This window comes from Lipophrys pholis, assembly GCF_963383615.2.
Source record: "Lipophrys pholis genome assembly, chromosome: 10".
Taxonomy (NCBI): Eukaryota; Metazoa; Chordata; class Actinopteri; order Blenniiformes; family Blenniidae; genus Lipophrys; species Lipophrys pholis.
This window is the reverse complement of record NC_137640.1, coordinates 8,820,806-8,846,821: the sequence shown is the minus strand read 5'-3', so window position 1 is coordinate 8,846,821 and position 26,016 is coordinate 8,820,806.

The following is a 26,016-nucleotide window of genomic DNA, read 5'->3' as shown; positions in this document are numbered from 1 at the left end:
TCAGGAATTTTGCACACACAAGCAGAATATCAATCATGGCTGTTATGTGGCTGCCCCTTGGTGATACTGTGTGCCTGTGTGTGTACGTCTGCACTCGGCTAAATGTTGGCTTAGAATTAAAGGGTCATTCCCCAGTGTGTTGACTGATTCAGATGGGTGCGGGATCACTACAAGCAGCGTCTGCACCACATCCCCCAACACCATCCTTTCTTCCTTAGTTCTTGTTTCAGCTCCAGCTCATTAACCCCACGTTTCCCCAACTACCAAGTCTTTCCTTATACAGAAATGGGCATCAGTATGCATCTCTCATTTGTCATCAATAATTCCTGCTCCCTTCCCCCTGCTTGGGATGCGATTGGTTCAATTATAGTCTGCCTCAACAGGGGTCTCACTCTCGCAAATAAGTTTTTTTCTGTCTCACTCTACAGTCTGAAACTCTGCCATTCCTTTTTTTTTTTTTTTTAGCAGCTCTGTTCTGCACTCACTCAGCCATTCAGGATCAAGATCATAGAATATTGTCAGACAGCCAATCTAGACACTGAGCGGTTCAACCAGACTATCGCTGCCAATGTGCAAAACACAAATACAACCACTATGACTCACATTGTCTCAACGTAGAAAAACTCTCTTGGAAGTACTTCTTGTTAGGCCACCAATCTCGCTACTGTCTGGACAGGAAACAGCGATAACAGCGAAGTTGTGGGAAGATCACATGGAATTCACACATTTATATGTATATACAGACAATCACATATACCACATCTTGGGCAGCGTTTCCTCAGCAGTATTTTATCTGTTCAGATAGAATTAATGAACGTGTCAGTCGGGATGCACACACGTGTAAATGTGAGTTGTGCAGACCGACACCTTCATGCTCATGTCTGAGAAATGTGAGTCACATAGACTCAATGTGGATATCAGTAAGGATTTGCTCTGCCCCCTCATCTTTTGCCGAGCACAGTCACTTCGGGATGTTAGACGTACTCACTTGAAAAAAAGCACAGACTGAAAGATTAAACAGTTTTTCTGCAAAAAGGAGGAATGTGAGTTGGACCTTCAGAAGGAGATCTGTCTCTTCCGTTTCTGTCTCCTACAGTCTGCACCTCTGTCTGCCTTTCGATCTTTCGACTTCTCTGTTTCTTTCTCATTTGCTCGTTCAGTGTCAGGATCTTAGGATGCTTTCAGACACACTATGTACACACTAAGACGTACATGTGGAGTGGCTTACCCAGACGGTCTCTGGATCTGTCAATGTGGAAAACACAAGCACAATAAATATGACTCACTTTGTCTCAGTCTACAAAAAGCTCTTGAAAGTAAGTTATTCTCACGTCACCAATCTTGCAGCTTTCCACAAAGGAAACTGCAAAAATAGTGCCGGGTTGTAGGGAGATCACAGGAAGTTCAGACATTTACGTGCATATACGGACACACACATATACCACATGTTGTGCAGGATACTGTACAAGTGTTTCCTCAGCATTATATTATCTGATTAGGCAGAATTAATGAGGCCCAGTGGAATGATAAAACTTTTTTGCATCCTTCCAGTTATCTCACCATCCTTTCATCCTCTACATCTTCCTTTCACACTCCGTTTACCCTATAGCTCCTCACACCCCAGCTCTTTTTTCTTTTGTGTGTTCTTCCCTCTGCCCCCCCCCCCCCCCCCCCCCCCTTTATTTTTTTTTTTAACAAGTCATTACCTTTCTGCTTTTGTTTCCCATAGCCTTGTCAAATTTGGTTTTGAATAATCATATTTAAAGGGGTCACTTATCCTTCGGCTACCTCATTTCTTTTGAACATAAACAACCAAAAACAGCAGAGTTATAGCAGCAAATGTATATTGACAACTTACTCACACATCAGTGCTCACATACCCTCAAGCATCTCTGACAGTTCAGTCAGTACAGCATTCACAATTTGCCACTATGTAATATTTAATCTGTGCACATACAGTATTATGCATGATTAAATTCTGCCTGATACGTGTGAAAGCGAGGACATGTTCCTAGATTTAACCAGCTGCCTGCCTCAATATGTGAGCTGGCATGAATAGAAGAGACAGGAAATTCTGCTTTTTATTAAATACACATCATGTGCAGAACTCTCCAGCCTTAGATAGTGTGTGTGTGTGTGTGTGTGTGTGTGTGTGTGTGTGTGTGTGTGTGTGTGTGTGTGTGTGGAGAAGTGTCTTTGGTATAATCCACTCTGTGACACTCTGTGTGTGTGTGTGTGTGTGTGTGTGTGTGTGTGTGTGTGTGTGTGTGTGTGTGTGTGTGTGTGTGTGTGTGTGTGTGTGTGTGTGTGTGTGTGTGTGTGTGTGTGTGTGTGTGCGCGCGCGCATATGATGGAACATAAAAAATTTTGGGCAAACAAACCCTGCGGGGACCAACATGCCAGACAGCCAATATTATACTCATCTTTAAGGGTTAAAATGTTGTTCTAAGGACATAATTACACTTTGGTGAGGCTAGAATTTAGACTCAGCTTCATTCAACTTTTAATTGTGACCTTTAAGATCAGAGCTTGTAATTTGAGAAATATATATTATGTGTACCATCCACTTATTTTATTATTTAATCACCACATTTTCCCTAAGAAATTATAAAAATGAAAGCATTCTGGTGAATTTCTCAAAAATATTTCTGTAAAGGTTTTGTTTTATAAAAAAATTTTTTTCAAATTGAATCACTGGCACTCTTCAAACACACTGTCATCTTGATATTATTCCACAATTAAAATGCACATGCTTCATTGGGGGTCACTGCAGATCCAGGTGTGGTAGTGAGTATGCATGCTGCAGGCCGTGCTGAGGCTCTGCAGTTAATCTTAATGTCATTAAATTCATTGTTTTGTACATTCTAGTCAAAATGTGCCATGCAAATGATTCTTCTTTTGAGAGTTTGAATAATAATGTCACACTTAATTCAAAGAGCTGGGCAGTTTGAGTGAAAGACTGAGCAAGACAAATGAACAGATAGGAAGAGGTAACGAGAAAAGAGAGAGAGAGAAAAGGGGAAAGAGACACTCACTTCCTTTTGTTTTGCTCTGTAATAACAAGTCTCTTTGTCAGTTGTTTCTCCACAGGATAAACTATTGTTGACACGGCATTGCCTGAAAGACTCTCACTGGACTTCAGCTCAGTTTTGTTTTTTTCAAGTCCAACACTTCCCACCGTATTTAGAGCAGTTGTAATAAGTTACGTGAATCTCAGTTTCAACAGGGCGATAACTAAGGAACAACACTTAGTAATACTGTATTTTTAATGAGGGAATTTGTCCAATTGTGTTTTGCCCCCGTGTGTACTGAATGCAGATTTGTTTTTTTTCTTTTTGTATTCCGTACGCACCATGATCCTTCTTTTAGAACATAAACATTAGGGACTTAGGGTACTCCAGTTGTAGGTTGTATTGATTTATTCATGAAGGCCTTATACAAAGTACTTTTCTTTTTCCATCACTGTAACTTGGTCAAGCATCTTTTTTCTAGAATGATCTCTGGCACAAAGGGTCTCGTCAATATAAAACTCACATTTGTTTTTGTTTTTCAAATTTTCTAGGTTGTTTTATTTTACAGCAGTCTACAATGTTTCTGCGCTTTACTCTAATCTCGAATGAGATATGCCTGTCCAAATGTACAAGCCACAAAAAGGATTCAACAACGTTTTGATCCTCAGCCGATGTTTGTCAGGTTAATTAATCCACATCGATATTCATCAATGATCTCCACCGACCAGCTTGCAGACTCTATGACAGCAGGTGTGGCTGTGAGAGACATTTTGTTTGTAAGTTTTTGAAAATGCATCCGTTATATGTGTAATCGGTATACAAGCAAAAAACAAAGATCTGGAAAAAGACATATTCCTGCATAAATATTGCTAAAGATGGGCAACTTCTGCCATGGTTATTAACATGTAATGAAAAAATACTGCTGGATCTTGTTCTTTGACATAAACGTATATATATAAATGTATATTGTTGGCACTAAAATATTGTCCGACTGGGAAGGCGAGAACAATAAAGAGGGAAAAATAAGTGTGAAAACACTGTTGTTTAAATTTTGAAGTACATTTAAGTAGGGTGCGCAATACACCGCAAATGGGTCGTTATCGCAATGTCAAAATGTGACAGGATACATATTGCAAAAGATTGACTGAACTTCGATCAATTATTTGAATGCATTATGCATTCATGCTTTGTACGTTCACAATGACAGAATTTTAGGTATGAATGAGACGCGTGTGCCCTGCATATGTAACTGCACTCACACGTGATAGAGGTGGTAGAGTGAAATAAAATAAAACGCAACTCAGTTGTCGTCGATGTGATTTACAGGCCGGAGAGAAATCATTTGGAAGAACAAATTCACAAGCACAAAGAAATTAACCTTAAATGTTTGCATATATTGCAAATTAAATTGTTATTAAAATACTGTACTTTGCAATATTATTGCATATCCCTGTTTATATAATACTGGGCAGTCCTACATTAGAATTCTGATATTTCTAACCACATCTAGTAGTAATGTGTCAGCAAGGTATTGACTTTACAATTTACATTTCTTATTTACAAATAGATTACAAGATGTATGTTTTACTTGAACTTAATAATAGATCAACTTTCATCCTTGAAAAAAATCCTTTACCCAGGTATGGACTAGTACCCCATAATTTTACTTTAATACAGTAATGTTAGTATTTGCATTTTTGTACTCCGGCCCTGGAAATATACCCCGTCTGCTCTCATCTGATTGTCAACAAATTTTGTTTATCTCTCGGGTGTGTGTGTGTGTGTGTGTGTGTGTGTGGGTGTGTGTGTGTGTGTGTGTGTGTGTGTGTGTGTGTGTGTGTGTGTGTGTGTGTGTGTGTGTGTGTGTGTGTGTGTGTGTGTACATTGAGGTGACTTAATTTGAACGCCAGCCAACAAACATTTAATTTCCTCAGATGCTCCACCTTCAGAGTCACTCCGTGAAAGCAGCAGACTCTGTATCATTAGCAGAATACATTAGTTTCCTTTTGTCAGCTTGCCAACTATAAAACATCTATTAATATTCCACTTTTATGGGAAGACAGCATTGTTTCCTAGGAAAAATGAACTGCTCACCCCACACTGTGGGATTATGATGCAGTCCAGGCACAATCATATACATGAATAAACAGGCCCCCCCCCCCTCCCCCCGAACTGCACTGAGATAAATCAGGGTGTTTTTGTGTGTTTGAATTATGAAAGGAGTGGGAGTGATCCAAACAGAAAATAGGATTACGAGTGCAGAAATTGAATTTTAATTGACAGTGAAGCTCAATAGATTAATCTGATTAGTTTTCGGATTTCATTTACTTTACTTACAAGTATGTTTGTCTGTGGTGGAAAAAAGACTATCTACTTCACTGAATGGAAGTACTCCTAATAATTAAGTAGTCTTTGACCTACTTTGACACAAGTCACAAGTCACAATTTGAATCCTGTTTCAAACTTTTACATCTGCGTGTGAGTGACCAAAGAATATTCTTTAAACTGAGTACATTTCAGTTTAATGACATGTGTTTACATTTCAAATTGCTGTAGCCTCTTGTTTAGATTCTTTATTATATATTGTCAAAACATCTGGTCAGACATGTCATTTCAATATATACATATATACAGGTGAATAGGATAGAATACCTGCTGTTGCAGAGTAATGAGGTTATAAATGAACTAAAACTCCTGTGTAACTTCAACTTGGTCCAGCATCTGAGAGGATCTACCAGCTGCTTTGGTTTTTAGTTAATTAGTCTTTTTGTGTGTGGCCCAGTTTTGCCACTGTGCGTTTAATTTACTACCTGTGTTACTTGTTCCAGCCCATTGGTGACCAGTACATGTGTAGTCTCCTTGTTTGCCCTTTCAGCCAGTTTGTGTGACCTTCGTACTTGTGTTATTTGAAACTTTTGTTTAGAGTGGCTTCCTGGAGTAGAAGCAGCCTTTTCTCTGATTTAATCACTCTGCTTTGTATAATTATCCTTGTTTTCCCTCTTTTCGGCCCTCCTTTATTTTATTTTAGATACCTGTTGTGGTTGTAAAATTACTTAAACCAGGGAACTATAATAAAACCGTCACGTCACACAAGTCAACTATTTTCCATCTTGTAATTGTTACTACCTGTACTCACGTTACTCCTGGTGGAGCCGGGTTGTAACAAACCTGTAAACAGGTGGATGTACGAGCTCATGAACTCAAAGTTGGGACCCGTTGCCATAAATATGGACTACTGACGTCATTTCTTAGCCACTGTCCCGAGGAGTTGTTGTGTTCATGTGTAGCGTTGTGTGTTTTCACTTGGCTGCCTTCCCTCTAATGTGGAGCTTTTCAGCAGGGCGCAACACAAACATGTAGACTCGGTCAGGTTGTCCTTCCCATCAGCACAGTAAATGTGTTTTAGCTGGATGCTGTGAAAATGGATTTAGGCTTTACTCGCCTTCCCGCTCAGGAGATCTTCCAACCATACCTCCGCCCTCCCTGCGTGATGCTCCAATATTTGTCTTTGCTCTCAGCTGGGCCTCCCTCCGCCCACTCTGTCAGGGAGTGTGTTGACACGTATGCACCATAGGTATCTTTATGTGCCTGGTTGGTGTGTGTGTGTGTGTGTGTGCGTGTGTGTGTGTTAACTCTCCACGTGCTGTCCTGCACAACTGCTTCACATTTCCATTCCGATTGTCTGTGATTTATTTGGCCCTAGTGTGTAAGTGTCCATATGTGTGTGTAAAATTTCTCGTGTCCTCGGTGCTTCAGCGCTGATCATTCAGGGTGACCTCGTACGTCCACTTACCTGCTTGTCCACACATCGCCAGGCTCTTTAGTGTGTGGGTGCCCGTGTGAGCCAATGCCTGTGTTGCCCCGTTATATGAGATGTTGCATGTTTGTTTCACAATCGTGAGTGCGTGAGCCCTTACTGTATGCAGTGAATTGTTGCATCAGATATTTGCTGGATACAGATGTGTGTTCATTAATGTTATTTACTGGAACGTGGTAGAACCAGGTGTATCGATCTGCTGCTGTTCTCTCATTGCGCGTGTACGTTGGTAGCAGCAGTCAGGTTATTGATCTCTACAACTCCCAATAGTGTTTATTCCTCCTGCAAGTCTGTCAAAAGCCAAGTCTAAGTAATCCCTCTTCCTTTTCTTCCCCATCTTTCTGCTTTTTATCCATATTGAACAATTTGTCTCACTCAGATTCAAATTTGGATTTAAACTATTGTTTTCAATTTATCTCCAGTCTCACTGTCTTGCTTTTATTTAAATTCTGTCATTGTTTTTTTTTTTTTTTTTGCTTTGATGTCGTTTATTCATTTTCTTTGGTTTTTGTCCCAAAACAGAATCAGGGGGATGTATTGTGTACATGTGGTTGAAAGGATGTTTATATTGCACAGCCAGACAACCCGGGTTACTGTAGAACATGAACATGCTGTGGCATCAAATCATGGCTGCTGCACTGTCACTAAATTCTTTTCTTTTTTCCTTTTCTTTAACTAGTGAGCAGACTTCTGTTTGCCGCGTGTAGTAGTTTGTGTTCGAAGCCACGAGGCTCACACTATCTCTCTAATTGCTTTTGACTTCCAGCTTTCAAACATATTAGCATGACAAGGCAAACTCTGAATCCGAACTGTATTATAGTAATTGTTTGTCAGAGCTGCTGTATGACAGATGAAAGCACAAAGACACACACACACACACACACACACACACACACACACACACACACACACACACACACACACACACACACACACACACACACACACACACACACACACACACACACACACAATATTTAACACTGCCTAACAGACACCCGCAATCCAGCGTAGACATCCCTTCATTTTGCTTTCATATGTAAACGTTTGATCTTGCACACAAGATGCTGAAGATAACCTGAGTGTATTACTGCACACTGCAGTATGTGAAACATTACAACTTTTCCAACTAAGACTTTGCCAAGTTCAGAGCTTTTTTGGTTTTTGGTTTTTGGAAGGTCAAGCTTGACAAGTTCAGAGACCAACAGGACTATTTTGCATTTGCAGTACCTGTGTTTTTGCTGAGTCAACTGAGCTCAAGTGGACTTTACTATTATACAATTTAACTGCAACTCACTGCTCTGTGACAAAACTGTACTATTTCACAGTACCAAAGGAGAGGCATTAGGTTATACTTTCTTAGCATTTATATAGTTTTGCTCATACATAAAGATGAATCAATTATTATGAGAGAGAGAGAGAGAGAGAATCCAATAAACATACGGTTACTGTTGTCCAGAGTTTGAAACTTGGTTTGTCTATAGTGGTGATTCATCAGTTTGTTGCTCTGTATACAGTTTGCAACTGTCATAACTGTCACTCTTGTAGTTTTATGCAAAAGCCTACTTTGCCATTTTAATTAGCCTCTATCACTTACTAAAAGTAATGAATTAATAGATTTACACCTCTACTTGTTTTGGTTTGTCGCAATATTCTCTAAAATATCGTGAGGGGGAAAAAAAATCATGTTGGGAAAAGCAAACTTATTTGACCCCTACATTTTCCCCTACTGCTGCGCTGCATTTAAACACATCCAAAACCTGAGCAGGGGATGCAAGGCAACCTGTTTGGGTGGAGAGTGTATATCTCCCTTTGGTCACCCTGAGCAAAACGTATGCACTTGTAATGAATGGCTGGATTGTTGAATGGTTTTCACCGTTCATTGGAGGGGAGCATAGTGGTGAGAAGGTGTGATGGTTAAAAAGGAGAGGTGAGATAGTAGTAATAAGATTGGATAAGAAAAGGGAGGAGAGAGATTGGAGGGCAGCCTGGGTGTTAGAAGGGAGGAAAGAGGTCGTTCAGGGTTGAGCAGTGAAGCAGAGAAGCTGTTGCTCACTGAGGATGGGTGTGTGTGTCTGTGGGTGTCCTTTGGGTGTGTTTGCAAGTAAGCATCAGCATGAGATGAGTTTTTAACCCGGGAACTCAAGGAGACAAGTGTCCGCTTGCTGTCTCAAAGTCACTTTCTCTCCTCCTTTCCTCCTCTTTCTACCCATCAACCCCAAAGTCACTCGCTCTCTCCTTCGTTCCTCTTTGACACACACTGTCTCCCGCCCTTCGGGGGGCCCAGCACACTCCAACATTAGGATTCACCCCACAACACAGAACTCCCACCCATCGATAAGAAGAGCTCTTCTCTTCTCTTCTCTTCTCTTCTCTTCTCTTCTCTTCTCTTCTCTTCTCTTCTCTTCTCTTCTCTTCTCTTCTCTTCTCTTCTCTTCTCTTCTCTTCTACACTGGTGGTCTTCTTTGTATGCGTGTTTGTGTTGCTGCACTTTAAAACTTTACACAGCACCCGATGGTGAGATGTCTTTTTTGTGTGTGTGTGTTTGCGTGCGCACGTCATCAGACATACATGTGTATTGTCTCCACTTTTTCCTTTCTTTTCTTTGCTGGCCTTGGGATTGCTCCTCACTGCTAAATTTATCTTCAAAGTGTGCCACCTCTCCTGTGAGCTGCTGCTGGGACCCTGTTGTGGGGTGTTGGGAGGCGGAGGGTGTAAAGTGGGGCTGTAGTAATTGCAGAGAGGAAGAGTGATGGAGGAGGGAATGGGGGAAGGGGGCGTTAATCAGAGAAAAGGGAGGAGAAGAGCCCTGAACGAGGGAGGAGGGTGTGAAGTGTATGTATGTAGGACACAGCAGTTTGTATCCTCTCTGCTGTCTTCCTCTTTCTTTTTTTTTCTTTTTTTATCTCTTCTGCCATCATCCCACCCCTGTCCCTAGGCTACTCGGTTTATGTGAGAAGATTAGCATTGTGAATGTGTGTTTATGTGCGTGCGTCATCATGCGCGTCAGTCACATTTTCACCCAAGAATTCCTCCTGTTTTTCCTTTTCTTTTTCTAGGGATATACATATATATCAAATCATTTAACACACTGAATTTTGTGTTGTTAGCACTGGTATCATAAAGCTTGTGTGTGACGTGTGTGCATGCATGTTTAAGGGCAGATAAAGAAACACAGTACATAAACTGGCATGGACAGAATGCTGGTTGTGGACAGTAATCTACAGTCCCCATACAGCAGATCATTTACAGTTAGGATTACACCTGGATAAACGTGTCTTTCTTCTCTGTGTGTATGGGATTGAGGGCCTGAGAAAGATATGTATCCACTTGTGAATACCCTGTGAATGGAAAATCAATATCCTCAGCAGGATTAATTACTGGGCAAACAGCACGTGCAAGCACACGTGCGCACACACACGCACGCGCACAAGACATTTGCTCAACCTTCTACATTATTACTTTAAGAATCCACAGGACTTCACTGTTATATCCTGCCTGCCACCCATTCGTGTCTTCATGGCTGTTCAACACTGTGTACATACGTGTGTGTCTGTGTGTGTCTGTGTGTGTCTATGTGTCTTATGGTGTTTTGGTGTTTTGTACAATAGCTGCCATGTGTGGTTAATCTCTCTCCAACAATAACCTCCCTGAGCTGCCAGTTCTCAGGCCCACAGGCCTGGAGTAAAGCCTGGGGAGTGAGGTTGGAAGTCACCCAGCCAGGACTCAAGGGACAGGGCTTGGACTGTGTCCAATTCTTCCTGTGTGGGGATGATTGAGGGGGGGTTGCAAGGACACTGGTGCTCACCACAGAGGAGACAGGAGAATAGCAAAGCAGAGCTAATGAAAGGAGTGGAGAACAGATGGAAATGAATCAGAGGGACCGGCAGTGGAATATACACACATACACGAGGCTGACATTCGTTTGCGTTGTGTTTTGGTGTAAATGGTAAAACACAAAAGTAAGAAAGTAAGAAAAAAAAAAATGTTACTATTCATATAGGATTAATCCTGTTCAATGTCAACAGTGCTGCCTCAGAAAGACGCCATCAGTTGAATACCAACGACATTCACTCTTGTTTTTGAGGGTTACACATTAATAACACAAGTATTTTCATGTATACACGTTGCAGTAGAAATACTCGATTGTTAAACTTACTACTATTTTATTTTTCGTTCTGCATATATGAAGTATTCACCCCTTGAAAAGATGCTTCTAATTAGTTCAGAATTTGGAATATTTCCACAAATACTGGATTTTCTCAGTTGCTCGTGTAGGTCAAGATCAATGATTGTTTCCTGCCTAAGCTTGTAAGAAAGTCTTGATTGGAAAAAGACCTGAGATAAAGAGTTTGAGATAGTTAAGTCTACCCTATGAGTCATTTTAATTTCAATTTACAAAAATGAATGGCAATTTTATAGCTGCTTCTGACAGAGGACTCCGACAATGAACTTGGATAAGGTACCTACAGATTTTGTTTTTACAAATGATCCTGTGCTTCTACAGCCAGCACTGCAGTGCAAAGGTGTGAGATTTAATTACCAACAAAGTCTCATTTGTAAATGTATTAATCCAATTACAAACGGGCTTAATTGCCTCAATTAAAAAGCCCTCTTGACAGCAAGTGTAAAGATACAGATGGTTCGGTTTCACGGAGTATCTACAATTTCCCTACTGACATAGTTATATTTGAAAGAAAGAACATTCAAAGTTCACCATCTGTATCTTTGTGTATAACGATGAGACGGTGATAATTTAGTTTTTTTGGGGGGATGAACATGAAAACCCTGAAATGAGTCACGTTTCCGACACAAGCTTGAATATTGTGTCATTTAGTCAGTAATATCCGAAATGAAAACAGACGCTCCTTTGAAAGACCTGATTTCTTTTCAAGCATAAAGCCAAATATAGAAATGGAGTTGCCATCATCCCAGAGCGCTACGAGCCGTACTCATGGTTTGTTGTTATGCACCTGGATGATTTCAGCTAATGTCATACTAAGCATGGAACAGGAAGAAGGCACTGCTCAATTTAAAACTCGATAAGATGCAAACTAACAGGTGCTCTGACAGTAAAATTTTGAAGTCACTACCAAGCTTGTTTTTTTGGGGATCTGAAATGGAGCCTACATGCTGCTCCACTGCTGGATTATGTATTCGGTACATCACTCTTTATCAGTCCTTCTCAAAACATCTCCTTGAAATATTTGCTTGCCAATAAGAGATGGGCCATTCATAAGAAACTGGGAGATGGAAAAGATCCTACTTACTAGAAGTCAAAATGCTTCTGAACTCAGTTGGAATGGGAGCTTCTTACTGGGAATCTGGGGGGAGGTTTTGAGGTGGTGTCCATCTATACAGCAAATGTGCGTACCTTTAGTCACACCTTCTTGGCCTCAGTTTAACAGTCACTTGTCTGGACCCTGACAGAGCAATACAATTCCACTGCTGGAGGTGGCCATGTGGCTTGTTTGTTATTGTGATGGAAATACTATGAACTTGGAGCATTACCAAAATGGTAACTATCACAGTTCCCAGCTGCATGAACACCGCGACTGACCAGACCTTGTTTTGTTTGTTTTGTTTTTAGTGTGATTAGCTGCAGGAGGGTCAGGAGTATGTATATATATATTGCTAATGTCATAGTCTGCTCATGCTAACATGCTTTTATATCTCCGCGGGACACTCAATACCCAATACGGAATACTGTTTTATATGCACAAACACTTTTTTGTTCCTGTTCTTTGGATAGCCCTCAGTTTATTTATTTTCATTCATTCATTGTACATTTACCAACAAACATAAACCATCTGGAGCTCCAACAACAAACACAGTTAATTACCCTTGCATAAACAACACTAAATGATCTAGAATTATTTTGTACTGGCTGTCGATTGAAATCCAAGCAGTAAATGCTATAAATACTGATGACATCGTGGCCCCTGAAGGTTAATGTAGAATATTCCAGGATCTGAAATATCAAATGACAACAGGTACAGTTGAGAATAAGTCTTTAACCGTGTTTATTCTGCTAACAGCTCACAGTTCTTTGTAGATCAGACAGAAATCCCCAGACAGCTGAATAAAAATATTGTACCTTTCTTATTCATTCTGAAGAAGAGAAAAAAAGCTCCTGAATGGGATTTTACATTGCTGCGTATTTCACTCAGTGACTACTGTGAGTGACTCTTTACGTTATTTTCATATGCATGGCAACAAGTACTTGCATTAAAAGTTAAATGTGATCAAGAAAAATAACTAATGTAACCTCTGCTGAGGTGTTTGCGATGAAATGAGAAGGTTTCTAAGTCAGTCCAGTTCTTTGATACCACCAGCCATACAGCATGAATGAAGCATCTGACGCACACGCTAATTATTCCGACTGAGACCAGATCTTACCGGCAGAGATCTCACCTGTGTGCATCCTTAATCTGCTTGTATATGTTTTGTAAAATGTATGAGTGGGTAATTCTGGTCCCCGGATGCTTCATTTTATACCCTCTAAACCTACTTTTTTGGGGTAAATTTCAGTTTTAAAGACACTGAAACACACCTCAATATTCTGTGTTATGTGTTTTACAGAGAAATACTGTAGTGAGAAACGTATTTTCACTCAGACCAAAAAACCGAGTGTACTACGTGCACTGGAAAGAGTGTGAAATGAGCAGTTTTTCTCCAAGGAAATATCTTCCGGTGGAAAGAGATCGGACAGTTACAGCACTATCACCACAGTACATGGTAAATGAGCTTAGACTGTGGTAGTCAACAGGGAGATTAGTATCGCATACTCTCTTGCGCTTCTCTCGCGTTCCCTCTTTTATTCCATTCCCTATTTCCTTCCTGCTGACTCTTTCCATCTTTTAATATGTATTTTTAGGTGTGTGTGTGTTAGAGAGAGAGAGAGAGAGAGAGAGAGAGAGAGAGAGAGAGAGAGAGAGAGAGAGAGAGAGAGAGAGAGAGAGAGAGAGAGAGAGAGAGAGAGAGAGAGAGAGAGAGAGAGAGAGAGAGAGAGAGAGAGAGAGAGAGAGAGAGAGAGAGAGAGAGAATCACTGTGCCTCTTTAGCTGTGAGTGCATGGTGGAAGTGAATCTGTGTGTGTTTGTGACTGCCTCAGTTATGCATGCCCGCCTTCCAGGCCGGGCATAAATCATCATTAGAGATGGCAGGTGTGTGCATGTGTGCAGTTGTGCATGTGTATATGTGTATATTTGGCTGTACATGTGCACCCAGACGGACCGACTGCAGCAACTGTAGCTTTCCATGCTCAACAGGCTGCCTTATTGTTACGGCTCCAGCGCTCTGTTCCACTTGGTTTCCAAGGTTTCCGAGACCTGGGACTGTTTAAAAGACACGCACGCACGCACGCACGCACGCACGCACGCACGCACACACACACACACACGACTGGACTGTCAGTGGGAATGGGCGACCTTCCTCAGTGATGAGAGACTGGTGATAAACTGCTGAGGGAGTGTGTTGACTCCACCTCTATAAAATAATAACTCGCTTACTGTTCGCAGGCAAATAGCTGTGTAGTGGTTCACCAATATTTTACACACACCAATATGGTCCCTGCCAAGCAGCCATTTTATCAGTCCGCATCATAGGAGACAAGCTGACACAGACACTCTCTCTTCAAGCCTGCATAGCAAAGTGCAGATTATTTCTCAGAATATTTTTGTTTATCATACTTTGCTGCACAGTCTCCAAGATTGAAATTAAAATAAAACATTTTGAAAACCCATATCTTCGTCATTTGAGGAAAGAGACCATTGTACGCTCATTTCATTCCCAATATTCCTGTGTTTAATACATGTTTAATTGAAAAGAGCAGAATAGAATAAAGTTTTTATCATCAATGTTTGAGATATTTTTTGGCAGCATGCTTCTAGCAGTGCAATTAAATCAAATGAAATTTGTCTAGTGTCATGTCCTTGGTCTTTGTTGTGCTGATGTACCGGTTCATTGTCAGAACACCATCTTGTCGCATGCTGAATTTCTTCCCTGTAAGCTGTTTGATTGTTGCCTTCATCCTGCTGCTGTGTTCACACTAACAAATCTGACAATGGTTTTGCTGGGGTGGATGGCTCAACCACAAATAGTGAAGTTGGAGCTAGGTGATAGAGATGCCTCTTTTCAAGATGACTGGGGTTTGATATCTGAGGTCCTACTTTAATCATCTACTTAATTGTCAATTCACTTTATTTATGGAACACTAACTACTATATGGTGCTTTTCCAAATCTCAAAAATACAACCGCTGGCTATGAAGAAACCTCTGCAGATCCAAACGCAAATTGGTGGGTTTCTAATTGCAGTGGTTGGGGTTAGGGAAGAATATTAGAAAACAAGATAGGACAGCAACAGAGAGCAACATGCGGACAAGTTCACTTCAGAGGAAAATCCTATCCACATGCTGCTGACTTGATGGGGGCGGGATTGAGAGATCATAAACATCCTGTTGTACTGTCAGAGATCCTGCAGGATGGTACGGAGAGAATGGAGAAGAGAGAGCACAGACTATAGGAAACACAACGTTGGTCGACATATGATAATGTGGAGAGGAAGAAAGGTGCAGAAGCCTTAGAGAAGTTAAGAAGTCTTCCAGTAGTGTTAATCTATAGTAGCTTCACTACAGAAGGGCCCAGGATGACTTGGGCCAACCCTATAAGCTTCATCAAATCTGAAAGTTTTAAGCCGAGTCTTAAGAAATACAGATTGTGTTACCCTCTAATTGAACCTGTGAACTGGTTCCACCGGAGAAGTCTGATGACTTAAGGCCCTAAACCTCCATGCTTTGTTTGATAGGAAGTCTAGTATCCAATCACAGAGTGGCCTATCTAACCCAGGTCTGTACCACGATATGAGGATGACTGTATACATTTTTGAACCTCTTCTCTTGTTTGCATAACGCAGACTTGCACTGTGCTAATCTACAGGGGGACGGCAGAATCACATGAATCAAAGCTCAAATCTAACAAGTGCACATTGCTGTGTTGGTCCAGATATTAGACAACCAAGATTGTGTTATTATATCACATCGAACTCTAAGGCTAGTATTTGGGGAAATATTAGCATACCACCAGATGTCTTGGAATTAAACCACTGCTGTTTGTTTTTTTTGATATTTAAAAATTATTCAAATCCAGGTAAAACTGGTAAGACTTGCACATCCGGTGTCACTGCACTCAACAGTGCAGCTTTGCAGAACGTCCCATGTATTCTGTCATTAAATATGGTTTTATATGCAGTCTCCAGTGTCCTCGGCTTATGCATTACTTGCATAGATCTCCAACCTTGTTAGTTTCTCTTCAGCTATCGTTGCTCTCGTACTCTGCTTCTGTCTGCCCTTCTCACAGAGCGCCATCCTTGCTGCCATCGAAAGAGATGCAGCATTTTAAAGCACTCAAGTGTCCAGGGATCCCATCCAGCATGTTCTGAGGCTCTTGTACTGCTGTTATGCAAAACCTGGCATAGTTCAGGAGTAGAATATATGTTCCCAAATACAAGATGATTGCAATTTTCAGATCTATTTCCAAGGAAAAAACACATCTTATATTTGGACCAATACTGAATATGTTTACTTCATAGGTGAGAACTAGAAATGAAGGCAACACCTGGGTTATTCAAGTATTACATGTGTACATTTATGTACTACACCCTTTCATCTTTTATACCATTTTATTCATCTTCATAGGGGGCTTGCCTTCCCTTAGGGCGATGACTCAAAACGCATCCATTATACAAGCCTACTTGTCAACCCCACTGAGCCAAGACTGGGGCTTCAGGGCCACAATTGGACACAAAAAGCCACAATTAAAATTTTTTTGTATGAATTTCCTGGACATTGTATGGATGTCTTGTCTGGGAGTCATATGAACATCAATGGAAAATAAAGAGAAAAAAAAAGTGTGACTCCACCGGGAATCAAATCCATATTAACATGCACAAAATAACCTCTGTAATACGTTAACACACACCAACAAACCAATAGTTGAAACCAAACACGCATGACCATTAGAATTAGAAAAAAAAAAGATCCAGACTACCAGAGTCCTCAGCACCATCATATACAGCACTTCTTTTGTGAATGATCCTCATCTTGGCTGCTATGCATGTTTCTTGTGCTGTTTGTTTTATTTTCCTTTTACATTTCCCTCCTATGGTGCAATCAACCAAATGTGCATCACAAAAATATTGTAATTAATGACAAGCTCTTGCAGTGCACTCTGCTCGACAAACAGACTGTAGAAGGACACTCTGCTGGTGGTTGATAAATGTTATATGGCCTGCTGTCTGCCACTTTCATAGCTCCACAGTTGTTTCTCCACAAAGCACAGTGAGAATCTCATAAGTATCCCACAGAGAGTGATGAGAACGCGTGGGGTAATCCGGAGATATATCATAATATACTGTACACAGTGTGTAGTGCTGAGTGTGTGAATGTGTGTCCATAACTTCATCAATTAAGTGAAACCAATTGATTCAAAAAGAATAATTTAAGTCATTATTGATATCTAATAGCTTCAATTTGACTGTAAAAAAATATTCTATTCCTTATTTTTTTCTTCCGGTTTACAATTCAGGTGAGTTCATCTGTTTAACTGACGTGCATCTCTTTCCACCCTATTTTTTATCAAGACTGTGCACAATATATCAACATTCCTAGAACTGAAATTCCTTTCGTCAGTGAGGACAAATTAGAGACATTTCATTACCAGTCCTTTGTGACAGATTGAAACACTGAAGACCTGGATTTTTGTGTGGGTTACAACACGGGAGGAAGCAATGAGCATTGTGAGCAGGTGGTCATTTTGTAACTATGAACCAAACCTCCGAAGTGCTCCTGGTCGCTGAAAACTTCAATATTTCATTAACGGTGGGGTTAATGAGTGTCTGTCTAAGCCCTGTGCAGACAGCACTGCAGCAGACTCACAAAGACATCCTCTCTCCAGGGATTCATTTGAAAACACTCAGGAAAAAAAAGGGATTGTCTGCTAGAGCTATTTAGCTAGAAGAATGTTTACTTATTTTTCTGTAGCTTTAAATGGTTTACTATAAATGTGCATTGTGAGGGACACAACTTGATTGGGTGGTTACCAAATGCACCAGTACAGTGACCATAATGATGTCAGAAGCCCCCAACAACAGTGAATAATAATCAGTATCGTGTCCTACCTTGCAGAGGGGTACCAGCTAATAAACGATGCAGACAGCAGGACACAAAACATAAGCTTTTGAATAATAGCATTAAAGTGCTTGCTAATTATTTCAATTGTTATAATTTATTTTAATATAAAACATAACCTTAGGTGTGTCTCACAAAGGGAACCAAAACATTTAAGATATGGCCCAAGTCAAAGCCTCATAGGGAGTACAGAGTGGTTACGCTTTGCAGACTTCTGCCAGTGTTAAAGTTCAGATGCCTCATGGATTCAAGCCAGAAAAATACAAGTATTACTCTTGCTGTGGGTTTGGGGGCGTCGGGACTGAGGGGGTATTGATTAGTTTGATTGGTTCCTCTCTCTAAACACTCCAGACGAAATATGACTCATTTGTATCAGACAGCATTGTGAATTGATCTTGAGAAGAGGCCAAAGAGAGTGGTTGTTCGCCCACACGGTTGATAGATGAGCTCAGTGATGCAGTCAAGGAAGGACACACAGTTACATTGCATGGGCTGGAAATTATTAATGATAATTTGTGGCTGCCGTCTGGTTACCGCAATCAGCTGCATTCATCAGGATGCTCACCAAAAGTGAGCTGTCTCATCTCACGTTGTCTCGGTTTAATTCTTGTGTGTCACTCTGTGTTAGATGTTCTCTGCACATCCTCTCAGTTTATTAGCTTAATATAAATATCTGTTTGGTGACGGGTTTGGATACCTCTCAGAATTCGTAACATATCAACAATCCCTCATTTTCTGGCTGCATTCACCTGGCAGGCGTCCAGAACCTTCACAGTTTTTAATGTGTGTTATGTGCACTTGTGAGTGTTTTCATGTTTGAGTATGTTTGCTTGTTGCTGTGTTGAGAGAAGTATCACAAACCCTCCCACCCCGCATCCCCCACCCCCCAGCCCTTCTCCTCCTTTCATTTGTATCCTATCATTCATATTTTGTGTATCGGTGTGTGTGCTAAAGAAGGTGGTAAAGACTCTTCCAGCAGGGTGATCCACAGATCCATTATCCTCAGCCTACCGTCTGACCAGCTGTGTGTGTGTGTGTGTGTGTGTGTGTGTGTGTGTGTGTGTGTGTGTGTGTGTGTGTGTGTGTGTGTGTGTGTGTGTGTGTGTGTGTGTGTGTGTGTGTGTGTGTGTGTGTGTGTGTGTGTGTGTGTGTGTGTGTGTGTGTGTGTGTGTGTGTGTGGGGGGGGGTTGGACACCAGGCAAAGGAAAATCAATGGTATTAATTTGCAGAGGCAGTGGTGTGAGCTGAGGCAATCTGCTGCACACTGGGAGCCACGCTTTGCTCTGATTTACCGCATACAACACACACACACACACACACACACACACACACACACACACACACACACACACACACACACACACACACACACACACACACACACACACACACACACACACACACACACACACACACACCTCCTTTCCAATTGCACCTTCCCAAAACGCACCCTCCATCCTCTCTTCTTCTGTTTGGTTTGCATTCTGAGACAATATCAGTTTACAGTTTATGAGGCACAGTGGAATGTCATGCTTCGCTCCCTCTCTAGTTTACTCTCTCGTTTCCTCTCTTTATCGCAGCTCAAGTAATTAAAAGGCAGGCTGCTCCAATGTGGCAGCTGGGAGGGGAGAACTGGAGGGAAGGGCAGGTTAGAGTCACTACCACACATTCACACTGTAACTCAGCCACACACACACACACACACTAATGCACAGAATGCAACATGCAGTACAGTGCTGCAGATGGAGAGGTGGAGCAAGTTTACAGATGTTGGGGTAACATATCATTCTCCAGTAATTTACCTGCAATTAGCAAAGTAAATCTCACCTCTCTGTCAAAATCTAACGCAATAAACTATACCTCATAAATATTATAGATCACGCTGTTTCATTTTGATGTAGAAATCTGAGTAGATACAACAACACACTATCATTACCTGAAATTACCTGAGGCGTTTACATGTACATCCAACATGAAGTGACAGTGATTAAACAGCCAGATAAAGAAGTAATTCTTGTTACGCTCGGGCCACAAGGTGGTGTAGTGGTTAACACTTCGAAGGTTTGAGTACGTCTCAAGCGTTTCTGTGCAGCATTTGCATGTTCTCCCTCTTTGTCTGTGGGTACTCTCAGAGTGAATCGAACACCATAACTTGCCAGTAGTTGTGAATTTCACTGTGTGTCTGTTTCTTTTTGTTTTCCCCGGTGAATGACTGGCTATCCACGTCGTAACCCGCATCCACCCACAGTGAGCTGAGATTGACTCCAGCATTCTGTGAGCCTTAAAGTGATATGGAAGATGGTTGGATGGACAGCACTGTCTTGTATTTTAAAACGTCAATACATCAAGGTTATCCCTAAAAGTGACAAAGGTTATAATCAGAATCATATGATATTCAAACCATGACATTGTCAAAGAGGACTATTATATATTTATAAAATAACTGGTCTAAATTAAACACAGCTGCTGATGAATTCAACTTTTTCAATTTGTCAAGAACTAATATATTTTCAGAATCACCCATTCCAAGTAGTTATTCATGCTTTTTATTCTTGTAGGAAATGCAACAGTAGAAAATCATTTTCAGCCCATGGTGTCTTCTTGTCCTGTCTTTGTGTTAGAGGGTGCAATTTCTATTAAGCACCATCTCACTGTGAGCTCCAATGCTGACAGCCACCTGCCATGAACTCCGAACTGAGTCAATTATCATGTTTTATGAGTTATTAAAACTAGCAGCATACCCATATTTCTTGTTATGACAGTGAAACCTGCATCTGGTAAACTCAGGGGACATTCCTCATAGATTTTATGAGTTTAGATGATCTCAGCGACGGTTTTGACAAATACGTCTGTCATTTAACATAGTAAGACACATGAGGATAGCGGTGCGACTGCATTACTCACTGCTATTTATATTTATTATGGCAATTAGGATGCATTTTCAGCTTATTGGTGGATGTTTTGTACATTTACAAATCAAACGAGCCGCCAGTCTCCATTACTCTGTATCATTAGTATTTATCCTGGGATTTCCTTCATGCACATCGGTTGTGATTAATAAAGACCCCCCCCCCCCCCCATAGTTATGGCATTACATACACAAGTGCACATACATAAGGTGCAATTTTAATACACACATACATACACACACACAAATCTGGCCCTCTCTTCTCTCTCTCGCTCTTTTTTTTCCATCACACAAGACATGACTAATCCACTGTAGAGTGTCTTAATCCAATCAGACCTGTTGTCTGCTGAACCGAGACACAGAGGGCCACTGCCCTGATACTGCTAAAAACATGCTCTCAGCGAACACACACACACACACACACACACACACTCCTTTTGCCAAACCACCGTGGTTTGTGTTATCCATCAAACATCATAGTAACTAGAAAATATTTCATACATTTTCTCTTATTTTTTAACTTAAATCAGCAGGTCTGTTTATTAGTGTCTATTGTTTTACTAATGAGGAAGATATTCTGTTAGAGCTGATACAATGCAGTCATAAATATAAATCTCTCCTGGTATTCCCCAAATCTGTTACACAGCAATTCAGCTGGAATGTAGAGGAACGTGATTTTAGATGCTGCAGCTCATGGTTCATTGCTCCAGAGTCCGGTGGTGATGTGCAATACACCTCTACACCTGAAATTGGGCAGTGTGGTTAAGTATGACTTCCTGTGAAAAATATCACAAAATATTACTTTTTTTGGCACTATCGCCATGTTGGTAAATCTCAGCAAATTAATTTGCACAGTGTGAAATCATTACTCTGAATACAGTGAAACAAAAGTATATCCCATCATGAATCTAATTCACTCAAATTGTGAATGGAAAAGAGCAACGTACATGCACATTTTAATTGTGAGCTGATAAAAATAAACCGCTCACTGCTCTGTTTTCCATCCATCCATCCATCCATCCATCCATCCATCCATCCATCCATCCATCCAAGCAGTTAATTACAGCATAAATACATGTTAGAATCTTTTATGACGCCTGATTTAACATGACCAGACCCCCTGATCTGAGTGAAAGAGGTGATTCACGGACCGGTGCAACGGAGTTGCAGCTTTGAAACAACCGACTCGACTTTTTTCTGGCCCCCTGCGTTGCTCCAGTGTGATGGTGAGGATGGCGTGAGAGCATGAAGAGGCTGCGTTTATGGCTGTGGAGCCCGCAGTGCAAGCAGAGTTTTCCAGCTCCAGACAACCAACCATCTCTTACTCAGAAAAGACTTTCCTCTCGGTCAAGCCGACAATCTCAATGCCATCTTGTGGTTCTTCCCGAATACTGATGGCAGGTTTATCTTTAGATGAAGACAACGAGTCCAATGTATCTTCATTGAAGATCCTGCTGATGACTTGAGGAAGGATTCCAACTGAAGGATCAGTGTCCTGGGATGACAGGACACCAGAACAGTGGCATGGTAGCCTTTGAAAAGCCTTGTGCTGCAGTGGGATCAAACACATAATCGTAGGTGAATGACTTTTCTCTCCCGACAACCACCTGTGGTTCCCCCGGCACAAAAGTGAGACAGCACTGACATCCCTTATTGATTTCTTTTGTTACCAACGGTCGGCATCACAAGGCAGCCCGCTCTGGAATCACCTCCGTGTCCATGATGCAAGACTCCAATAAATATCTTTTCTTGTTTCCCCCAGTTCTAATGTCCAGTTACCAACAAAACTGAATTGAGAAGATTTCAACTAGCGCAAAAGATGTATAGACGCAAACTCCTAAAATAGCTTTAAATAAGGTTCGATATTGAACCTGGTCCGTGTTGTTTGAAAGACTTCCACACGGTTTCCTCCGGGTACTCTGGTTTCCTCCCACAGTTCAAAAACATGCCTGTGAAGTCAATTGGTGATGATAAATTGCCCCTTGGTGTGAATGTGATTGTGTGTGTTTGCATCCATCCTGTCCAGGGTTTATCCTGCCCTCGCCCAGCAACGGTTCCAGTGCCCTGCAACCCTGAACAGAATAAGCAGGATGAATTGCTGTTTGTGTTTAATAATGTTACACAATTCTCTGTCAACCCTGGCATCCCTCCATCTGATCGTGGCTTGCGTCTTCAATAATAAAATCACTGCAGAGCTGCCAGGCAGTGGTTGCTTCAATCTTCCCCATGGTGTTAAGATTCATCCATTTGTATCTCCAACATCCTTTCGTATTTATTGTGATTCGCTGCTCCTAGCTTATCTTTGCTTTACTTCCTAACTTCTGTCGCTCTCCTGTCATGGCCTCAGTAGGTCTTTTCTCCCAACCATATGAAATACACACAGGCACAGATTTCACCTCGCTGTCGCAGGAACAAAAAATACTCTCTGGAAATTCAGAAATTCTTCAGTGATGTACCGCAAGGACAATTTTAGTTGTGTTGACTCGTTATTGAGTATTTGCTGTTTTCTGGGATGTGGATTGACGACTGATGTTGCGTGATAGCTTTTCGCCCCGCCGCCTCAGCGAATGAAGAAAAATAATATTTTGTGCTTTCATCTCGGAGACCTCAGAGTCCTGCCTGCTATTGAATAGCTGAGGAGTCATTTTCTAGTCCTTGTGTCGGGAAGAAGGAACTCACACAAGACAAATGGTCCAATTCTGCTTTAACAGGCCCATTCATATTGTAATGGAGGGCTGGAACAAAGACAGGAGAGAGCCGGGACATTAGGAATGGCACAGTCAGCCTTACTCATAGAGTTTGACTGTGAATATGTGAGTATATGATGGAAAGAGAGAGAGAGAAGCAGAGAGGGAGTGCGAGTAGGGAAAGACAGGGGGGGGAAGAGTGAGGGAGAGCAAGTGGGGGTGGGGGGAGGGGGTCTCTTTAATTCTCTCTGTTGGAGATGTACTACCTCAGGGATATTCTGCCATCTGATCCACTTTAGTAGTGTGGCAAACAGCCAGGGCATCTTTTCAATTACAGAGAAATGGATAGTGTGTGTGTGTGTGTGTGTGTGTGTGTGTGTGTGTGTGTGTGTGTGTGTGTGTGTGTGTGTGTGTGTGTGTGTGTGTGTGTGTGTGTGTGTGTGTGTGTGTGTGTGTGTGTGTGTGTGTGTGTGTGTGTGTGTGTGTGTGTGTGTGTGAGAGAGAGAGAGAGAAAGACAAAGACACAGAAAGGAAGGCTGGGAGAGAGGAAGAAAAACACAAATCTTTTGAGAGGAAGCATTAATGTAAAACAGTGAAGGTGTAAGCCAGGAAGGGCCTGTATTCTTTCAATGCCGGCTTGGGAGTCATCAAGACAGAAGAGATCAAGAGCAAGACGGGAGAAGCTGGATGAGAGATAGAAAACTTGGGGTAAGAGGGCTTTGCTATAGAGGAAGAAAATACAGCTCGGCTTCTCTCTTTAAGCTGAGCAATAATTCAAAGTCTCGACCCTCTGAAGCCTTGAATCCACAATGGCTGGTCATCTTAAATCAAATCATGGCACTGGACTGGCTGCGCTGTGTGTGTGTGTGTGTGTGTGTGTGTGTGTGTGTGTGTGTGTGTGTGTGTGTGTGTGTGTGTGTGTGTGTGTGTGTGTGTGTGTGTGTGTGTGTGTGTGTGTGTGTGTGTGTGTGTGTGTGTGTGCTCATGTGTCTGTGTGTTGGTCCTCATACATATAGAGCCTGGCCCACTCTGAATTATTGACGGTGGAGAATAATTGATTGGTTCACCTTCAAGCCTATCAGCCTCTGTCTGAGTGCACCACCTCATACCAGTATGCCTCCTCCTGTTTTACACACATTTCCTCACTCTGGCTTTTCTTTTAATTCCTCTCTCAATCTTCTCTTTTAGTTTTCATCCATTGATTTGCTTTGTGCCGAGCCTCTCCCTTCCACATGATAAATCACTTTGCAGACCACAAAGAATCATTTTTCGTCTAAGGTACGCTAGCTTAAAGGTATCTGCCACTGAAGTTCCCCTTTCATTTAATTTGATCTGTAAAATCTGACTTAATTAACACTTGATAAAACCCTTCAAAGATTAAATCAGACACAATCCCAAAGTCTTCCTGTGGTTTAAATAGTTAATTAGTTAATTGTTTTTTTATTTTTTCTACTTTTTATTTATTCCTTTTCAAATTTTATTTTTTTTTCAATTTTCCCTTCTCAACTCTGTATATTAAGAAGATCTTTGTTACAGACCTACCATCATTTTCCCAATGACTGAGAATGTATTGCTTTAAAGAACCCCACAAAACACATCCTTGGTGGACGTAATAACCTTTTATTTCTGTTTATACAATCAAATTTAAAATTTCACTATTGTGACTTAAAAAACACTCAAAACTATATTTTCCCTTTACAAGTATTCACTGACATCCATTAAATGAATCTGGATGAAAAAGCTTTTACTGTTTTTTTGTGGTCTGAATGTAAACCACATTTAAGTCCCCCTCAATCTCACAAGCCATCTTCTTTCATTTCCCCCTTTACTTATCACTTCTTCCCTCTGTCCTCTCAGGTGCTGTGACAGCCCGGCCCCTGATGCTGTGCAGCATGTGATCAGTCATGGCTACCTATAGTGCACCAGGACATGCATCCAATCAATAACATGAATCTGCAGGCAGAATACGACCATGACATACAACCACTGCCCTGTCACACTTGCACATACACTAATACACACAAAAGAGCCGAGGTGCACACACACCTGCCGGGCTGACACGCAACCCCGCTGCTCTGACAGGGCGGAGATGAGGTGAGGATGGATGGATGGATAGATAGATGAATGGATAGGTGGGGGATGGAATGAAGGTAATGGGGAGAGGTGAATGGTGCAGATGCTGTTGCTGCATCACTGTCAGTGACGATGGAGACAAACACTCTATCGCGTTTCAGGACTCTCAGATAGCTGGACTGTGCTTAATAAGTCTCGGGATATGAGTTTTTACACCTGCTATAACTCCGACGTGTGCAAGATTGGGTGCCTCGCGGGTGTTACAATTTAAAACCCAACAAACTATAGAGCTCAATTACCAGCTTACTGTACAAATCTTGCAGCCACAGACTGC